We start from the raw sequence: 9126 nt of genomic DNA, 5'->3' as shown, positions 1-9126 counted from the left end.
AAACGCTGTCCTCCGTCTGTCCTGAGAGTCCAAGAAGTTAATTTCCATTAACTTTTTTACTTCCCTCTGTGGCCTCACATTCTCCCTGCCCCCCCTCTTCAACCTCTACACACGTTTGTCTATAAAACTCTTGCAGCTGAAGGATGCAGTGTGCAGCAGAGTCTGAGCACCAGAAAAGGCATGTGACAGAAATGTCCTCCCAAAACTGGTTTAAATATCCCGACTCAGGTCAGAACGAGGCTGAATAATCTCAGGATTTCATTGCAGCACTGCGATTGTACGCCGGTTCCCAACAGCACAGTAAAGCTCAGCAGTAAATCTAAACAATCCTCGCTGTTGGATCGCGAGTGGACTTCTCCGGCCTACATGAGAAGCTTCCAGGGACTGAAGGCGGGGGGGAGAGGGGGGGGATTATAACCAGAGGAGAGCAGCGCTGTTCAACAGACAGAGAGTTCTGGCTTTTAGACGAAGCGGACATGGGCCAAATAGTATTGTTATCCAGGGAAGAATGAACTTCTTGGACCACTAGTTTCATTGCTCCGTTGCACGTTCAAATACTGTACTCTGAAAACGCTGTTTTGTCGCAGGCCCAACGCACTGACAGCTGATCCTGCAGCAGTTACAGCCTACAAATGAAAGCATTCCTGCGGGTGTTTTAGATTTGGAGAGAAAACAGACAAGCTTGATAAATGTTCAAATGCATTAGCCCAACCCGACACAATTAGCTCTTGAAAATATCCCCCTTTTTTAAAATATCCGTCGTGTTTGGCTCGGAAATTCTTCCCTCTTTGTTTCATCAGACGTGTGTCTTGTACCGTTTAATCTCCGAACCATTAGGGAAGAGCTCTGCTTCTCCGTGTACCACAATGATGAAGCCAATTCTTGTGAAACTCAATATTTCACCACAACAAGGTGATTCTGCGGCACGAACGGTCGCCTCAGGAAGAGTTTCAGACGGGTTCGAGAGTGGTCTGGCAGCTCGTGTGATGTTTTCAGTCTGTTTCCTCGTAATTTAAATCATCGGTTGCTATTTTTATACGACACAATAGACTGGAAACCTCTTATGATTGTCTGAATAATAATTATCTTCTCTCCTATGTCTTATATCAAGTGCTTGAGTTTATCATCACACATGTAAGCTTAACCTTTGTGTATTTACTCCCTTCCTTCCTTCTCTCTTTCTTTCCTTCCTCTCTCTTTCCTCAATCGCTAGTTTAAAGCCTTCTTCAATGCAGTATGATGTTCATTTGTGAAATTTTGGCCTCCCTGATTTTATATGTGACGATAAAGCAGGGTATGCATTAGGGCGTGGCTACGTCGTGATTGACAGGTTGATTGGTTCACAGGTTCAGGAGGGCGCCTCATGCCCCTCCTGATGCCCATATAAGTAGAATCCGTGTTTTTATTTTTCCCAGCATGCACCTGAAATTTTCAAGTTGGCGCTGCTCAGATCCGATACTATTGGTCTCCGAGCAGCAGTCCACAAGCCAATGGGTGACATCACGGATGTTACGTCCATTTTATATACAGTCTATGGTTGTGATTTGGCGCTGTATAAATAAAAATTGATTGATTGATTGATTGTGCATGTGAGTGAATGCAGTTTTTTTCCTTTTATAAGAGAGATGGCATATTGTCATTGTATGTAACATGCAATGACAATAAAGGTTTTCTATTCTATTCTTTTCATGTAGAGTTTCACAAGAGACAAAACTCAACAAAGAAAGTAAAAGTACCGTTGTTGCATGTTGATGTTCTTTCTGTTTTTTACTGTCCACTTTGCTGCTGCAACGCTGTAAACCCCCCCCCCCCCCCCCCGTGGGACTAATAAAGGAATATCTTATCTTTTATTTCCTAGTGTGGAAAAGTTTAAATCCTGCAGGTCATCACTCTGAATTTATATGAATGTCTATAGTTTAAAACTTCTGCTTCCTGTCGTCGTTCTGATTGTGATTTACAGATATTAGTGTTCAGTATTTGGCGTCTCTGAAATGTTGCTAAAACACAGCTATGCAGGGGTTATTTGGGGGGTGGGTGGGGGGGGTGTTTGGGGGCCTGAGGGTGGTGTTGATGGGAGCTCTGGTGTCTCCACGCTCTGCTGCTGCAGTGATGGATGGACTCGGTGTTAAAGGCCAACAGTTTACTGATTACAGAGGAGGTCTTCTCCATCGTGTGACCCCCCCAACCCACACCCCCCGCCCCCCCCCCCACAAACACAGACACACACACACACACACACACAGATGCACATACGCCTCCAGCTTAACCGGTGATGTCATCGCTTATGGTCATTTGCACCTTCTTCGACCCCCCAAAAACACACAAACACACTCAGTGAGCTGTTGTTGCTGGTGCGTTGCTCCTGAACACTGTGAGCTTGTTCTTGCTTCTAGATTCAAGGAAACAAATTAAACTTTAACTACCTTTGATTTTATTTCTATGAATGTCTGCTTGAGACCAACATTTTTAATTTTAGGGTTAACCTTCGTGTCGTCCTCCCGAGTCAAATTGACCCCGTCTGTTTTGACTGTTCCTTCTTTCCTCCCTTCCTTCCTTCTGTCCTTCCTCCCTCCCTCCTTCTTTCCTTCCCCTTCCTTCCTTTCTTCCTTCCTTTCCTTCCTCCCTTCCTTTTTTCTTTCCTCTCTCCCTCCTTCACTCTTTCTTTCCTCCCCCCTACCTTCCTCCCTTCGTTCTTTCCTCTGTCCTTCTCTCCTCTGTCCCTCCTTCCTTCTTTCCTCCCTCCCTCCCTCCCTCCCTCCTCCCTTCCTTCTGTCCTTCCTCCCTCCCCCTTTCTTCCTTCCTTCTGTCCTTCCTTCCTCCCTCCCTCTTTCTTTCCTCCCCCCAACCTTCCTCCCTTCGTTCTTTCCTCTGTCCTTCTATCCTCTGTCCCACCTTCCTTGTTTCCTCCCTCCCTCATACCTTCCTTCCTTCCCTATTTCCTCTGTCCTTCCTTCCTTCCTCCTTCCCTTGCATTCACTCAAGTTCTTGTGAGTGGATGCATGAAGTGCTGCTTATGTTCTCTGTTTATTCTGCTATTTGTTAAACAATAATTCAGTGATAGATGACGTCTGGTTGGATTTTTATCTGTTGAAAAAGTGAAGAAAAACCGCCAAAAGAACCAAAAGAAAATAGTAAAATTGGGGTTAGATATTGTGATAGTAAAGGTTCGAGTTGGAGTATTGAAGTGTGTGTGTGTGTGTGTGTGTGTGTGTGTGTGTGTGTGTGTGTGTGTGTGTGATTGACTGCTATCTTTGATCAATGTTAACGGGCTGCGGTTTGTGTAATTCCTCTGATCGTGATTGTGTTGAGTTTGTTTATGTGAGCAGCCGTCTGTTAAACACAATCTCAGTTTTCTCTTCCTCCGTGAATTTAGCTTTCTCTCTCTCACTGCCTTGAATGCTTCAGGAGCTTCACTACAACCAGGGACTCTGAGCTTGGTATGTTCACTATTTGGATTATTTACACTCTTCTCTGTGTGAATTTATCGTGTGTCTGAAGCAGGCGGGGAGTTCCGGTCCTCTGAAATGAGGCCAACGCGGAAGTAACTTAAAACTGCATTCTATCAAAAGGCCACCAGGGGGCGACCGTTTTGGTGTCAAAGGGACTTCCGGCTCTATACAAGTCAATGGAGAATTCACCAACTTCTCACTTGATTTCTAACCTCAGTAAACGTTTTCAAAATGTGTTTATGGTCTCAATCGCTAGTTTAAAGCCTTCTTCAATGCAGTATGATGTTCATTTGGGACATTTTGGCCTCCCTGATTTTATATGTGACGATAAAGCAGGGTATGCATTAGGGCGTGGCTACGTCGTGATTGACAGGTTGATTGGTTCACAGGTTCAGGAGGGCGCCTCTTGCTCCTCCTGATGCCCATATAAGTAGAATCCATGTTTTTATTTTTCCCAGCATGCACCTGAAATGTTCAAGATGGCGCTGCTCAGATCCGATACTATTGGCCTCCGAGCAGCAGTCCACAAACCAATGGGTGACGTAACAGATGTTACGTCCATTTTATATACAGTCTATGGTCTGAAGACATTTCTGACTAAGGCCACGCCCCCCCGACTCCTAACGAGCTGAGCTAATTGATTTGAATCTGAAGGTAAATGAGTCAGCTGCAGGCGAGTGATCTCAGTCTCATTAACCTGATTAATCCCCCCCCCCCTCGCTGCGTGTCATTAGCTCTTCCTCTGAACAGGAGAAATGAATGTGACCTGAGACCTTCAGTCAGGGAAACACATGACAAATCATTGGTAGAAATGGAGGAAAATGTCTAAACAGCCGGCGGCGCTTCATCAGTCTGACCGCTCTGTTTGTCGTCTGATGATTAAAGTTTCACTGTAATTATGTTAAACTGCAGATAACCCGAGTTTAATAGCGTTATCTTAAGATCACAAGTTAATTATGACGTTATCTGGAGAAAATTAGCTAATCAATGCATCTCATTCCTCCAAGTTAGATTCATTATGTTGAACCAATGTTGCATCTGTAATAGTTATAGGTCAGTGACAAATAAGGGATGGCAATTCATAAATATCTTTAAACTAGTTTTAAAAGCAGCATCAGGTTTGTTAAAATGTACATTTAGTATTTTTGTTGGTTTTATATCATTTGAAATGACATTTGCACCATTTTTTACCAAAAGTAAGACTGAATGCTCCTGAAAATGTCAAATGGTGTAACCACAAAAGAATGATACATATTACATATTTTATCCACCTAGAGAGAAATAAATAGGATGAAGTAGGATGAGAAGAAAAAGAAAGAAAGAAACAAGGAACGTTTTTCACATAGAGCAGGTCTGTACTCCTTAATTCAATTGAAAGAGACCCAACTTTCCCACATTAGCAGCACTTGGCGTCAGCAGCAAGGAAAGACTCGCCTTTAACGGGAAGAAACCCTCAAGCAGAACCAAAGTCTAGGTGGGCGAACATCTGCCTCGACCCATTCACATGAAATGAATTTAGGCTTTCTCACTTCTGTTGTTGAGGAAATGCATAATATCTATGTACGGATGTGTCTCATATCACATACCTCTGTTAGGACACTGTGTTCTTGTGTAGTGGACAAATTTCGACAGGTTAGTGTCTCAAATCAAACATGACTGTTACACTTTTACCAGAAATCATAACTGACTGTTAAATGAACCCAATAAACCTGCTGATGGTTTATATGTGACAACCAGGCGGGGAGCTCCGGTCCTCTGAAATGAGGCCAACGCGGAAGTAACTTAAAACTGCATTCTATCAAAAGGCCACCAGGGGGCGACCGTTTTGGTGTCAAAAGTACTTCCGTCTCTATACAAGTCAATGGAGAATTCACCAACTTCTCACTTGATTTCTAACCTCAGTAAATGTTTTCAAAATGTGTTTATGGTCTCAATCGCTAGTTTAAAGCCTTCTTCAATGCAGTATGATGTTCATTTGGGACATTTTGGCCTCCCTGATTTTATATGTGATGATAAAGCAGGGTATGCATTAGGGCGTGGCTACGTCGTGATTGACAGGTTGATTGGTTCACAGGTTCAGGAGGGCGCCTCATGCCCCTCCTGATGCCCATATAAGTAGAATCCCTGTTTTTATTTTTCCCAGCATGCACCTGAAATTTTCAAGATGGCGCTGCTCAGATCCAAAACTATTGGCCTCCGAGCAGCAGTCCACAAACCAATGAGTGACGTCACGGATGTTACGTCCATTTCTTATATACAGTCTATGGGTTAGCAACAGTATAGTGGTGCTAAGTGTAACAAACACATAATTAACGTTTGTATAACGCAGCGATGTTCACCGTAGTTACAAGGTCCTCGTCCCTCCGCTTCTGCTACGGAGCCAAGATGGCGACCGTTGAGGGAGAGAAGTGTTTCCACACTCAACTTTCTGACTATGTTGAGTGAAACCATCCAGGTTCTCATAGTGCTGCATGTTTCATACTTATGACCTCAGAATATTAAGAAGAGTAAAAATAGAAGAAGAGATTAGAGACACAACAGAGGACTGTGTTGGTTTATTTACTACATTACTACTATTACTACTACAACTACTACTAGTACTACTACTAATGTTACCACTACTACTACTACTACTACAGTATATTACTCCCACTTCTACTATTATACTACTCAGGGTTCGAGTTATGATCTGATCTCTGTATAATATAAATTAATATTTCGAAGAAAAAAAAAATCAGATTAAAGTCGTAAATGTGCGAGAAAAAAAACTGGATATTTTCCAACATTATGAAGTCGAATTTTTATGAGAAAAAATCTCTAAAAAAAAAGTATTTTTATTCTGCCAAGCGGACACATCGCCTCAGTTTGTAACACTGGACAGACGTCGCTTGTCGTTTATTATGCTGCAGAGGAAGAACTGATGTAATTCTACTTTTCAGCTACTATTACTACAATACTACTACTCCTACTACTACTACTAATAGTACTAATAGTAATGGTGTAGTTAGTATATCGTGGTCATTTTTTTTACATTTTCAGGTGAACAGTTGATGATTGTGTTTTATAAACGAGGTTGACTTCCTGTCTGCAGGGTCGATGTCTCCTGTAACTGACCCCCCCCCCCCCCCCCCCCCTCCCCCTCCCTCCATCTCCTCCACTTCCTCTATCTAGGTAACCATGATCCTTCCCTCCCTGAGTATTTGGATCCTCTGTCCGACACTGAATACCTTCCCCTTTTTGCTCTGCACTGAGGGAAACACATCTCATGCCTCCTGATGCTAGCATTTAATTAAAGGCAATAAATTATCCAACTTTCTTTTCAGCCCTCCCGGATCCCACAGCTTCAGGAGGAGGCCGGTGAGCTCATGGCGGCTGAGTATTGATGGACCGGCGGGTCACAGGCGCAGACCTTGAGGAGGCAGATTAATGTCTCCTTGGAATTCGGGTCTGCACAGGCTAACGTTCGTTATGCAAGTCCAAATTAGGAGCGGGTTTGTTTAGATAAACCTGGTTACCTCTGTGGGCTCCCTGCCTGCAGCCAGCGAGGGTCATCCCCTGGGCACCAGCTCCCACTGCGCCTCAGGACCAATTTATCACCATCTGAATGTATCTGCTGCATTCTTTCCTGCTGAGAGAAGACGCAGATAGGCTTACAGAGAGACGGCTACACACAAACACACACATATACACACACACATACACACACTGACACAAACAACAATTAGCTGCATATATCAACAGCATGCAAGCTCTCAGTGTGAGATATGAACACTCACACATCTCAGTTTCTTTATAGGATAATAAAGGTTGTGGATGTTCAGACTGAGAGAAGTATTTAGATTCTTACTGAAGTAAAAGTATTAAAACAGCATGTAAAAATACAAGTAAAAGTACTGCAGTATTATGAGTGATGTAGTATGCAGTATTACAGTAAAAGTACTGCAGTATTATGAGTGATGTAGTATGCAGTATTACAGTAAAGTACTGCAGTATTATGAGTGATGTAGTATGCAGTATTACAGTAAAGTACTGCAGTATTATGAGTGATGTAGTATGCAGTATTACAGTAAAGTAGTGGTTTGGTCCTCTGACTGATATATTATTATTATGACATCATTAGATTATTAATAGTGAAGCATCAGTGTTAGAGCAGCATGTTACTGTTGTAGCTGCTGGAGGTGGAGCTAGTTTACACTACTTTATATACAGTTAGCTAGTTTAGTCCAGTGGTTCCCAACCTAGGGGTGGGGCCCCTCCAAAGGGTCAGCAGATAAATGTGAGGGGTGGTGAGATGATCAATGGGAGAGGAAAGAAGAACAAACTAAGTTCTGATACACAAATGTGTTTTCAGTTTTTGGACTTTTTCTCTAATCTTTGATTTTTGCTGAAATATTGGATCATTTGAACATTTATTGAAATGAAAGCATGTGAGAAGTTTAGAGGGAAAAATCACTATTTGGTGGAGCTGTTAACAACTCATAGACATCTGAAATGTGAGCCGACTACACACTGCTGTCTGGTTTCATCTTTAACAATGTGTTGTATTTATAAGCTAGTTATATTATCCATTGTGTCAAATCTGCATCTGATAAGTAACTAAAGCTGTTAAATAAATGTAGTGGAGTAGAAAGTACAATATTTCCCTCTGAGATGTAGAAAGTAGCATCACATGGAAATACTACAGTAAAGTACAAGTACCTCAAACTGTACTACAGTAAAGTACAAGTACCTCAAACTGTACTACAGTAAAGTAAATTCACAACAGAGCTGATTTTTTTGGTTCTGGTAAACGTTTCGTTGTGAGACATCTCGTCAGTGATCCTATCTTTGTAGCCGAGGCAGCCGGTGACCTTTGACCCCAGCAGGAACACAGCTAAAACACTCCTGTCACACACATCATCTCGGCCTGTTATGATTATATGATTAATATCTGATATCATGATGAGTTTATTCTCTGTTTGTTTTCTGTTCCTACGTGATGCATTCACTGCCTGTTTAATCTGTGGGAAATTACACCACTGCACAGCTGCACAAAAAAAAAAAATCAAACACTTGACTTAATGTTGTTGACTGTTTACTTCCTCTAAACATGTTGTTTTGACTTCCCTTTTTTGTGCATTTTAAAGCTCCTATCTGAATCCCTGATGTGCACCGACTCTGCTAATCACACATTTAAAGCTTTTAAAAGAGCTGAGATGAAGGCAGTTTCCATCAATCCCCTAAAGAGGGCAGTCAAACATGGGAGTAGAAGCTGTCAGTCAGCTCAGAGCTTTAACTCTTGCTTCAAAAATCATCTCATATTGGCTGCAGGAATAAAATAAAATAAATAAAATGTCACTGAGACTGTTGGTTAAACTCATCTGAACAAGTTTCTTTTTAAAAATCCAGCAGCTCCCAAAACACAACCCCCCCCCCCCCCCCCCCCCCGACTCTGAGATCTGGACTCTCTCTTCTCTACTGACTCTCTGCTCCAAAATTAGTAATTGATTTTAAGAGGAAGATAAATGATCTTCTTTCTGAGACCGCAGGCTTTGAAATGAAGTGTATCTAGGAAACTCCCGATGGATTGGGAGAGCGGATCTATTGAGGAGGCCAACTGGAGCGTGAAGGGGGCGATGGGGGGAGGGGGGGCTAATCTCTCCATTTAAGAGGTTGGAGCAGATTTACACTTCTTCTT

This window comes from Scomber scombrus, chromosome 2 (genome assembly GCF_963691925.1).
Source record: "Scomber scombrus chromosome 2, fScoSco1.1, whole genome shotgun sequence".
NCBI lineage: Eukaryota > Metazoa > Chordata > Actinopteri > Scombriformes > Scombridae > Scomber > Scomber scombrus.
The sequence above is the reverse complement of the archived record's forward strand: the minus strand, read 5'-3'. Positions refer to the sequence as shown.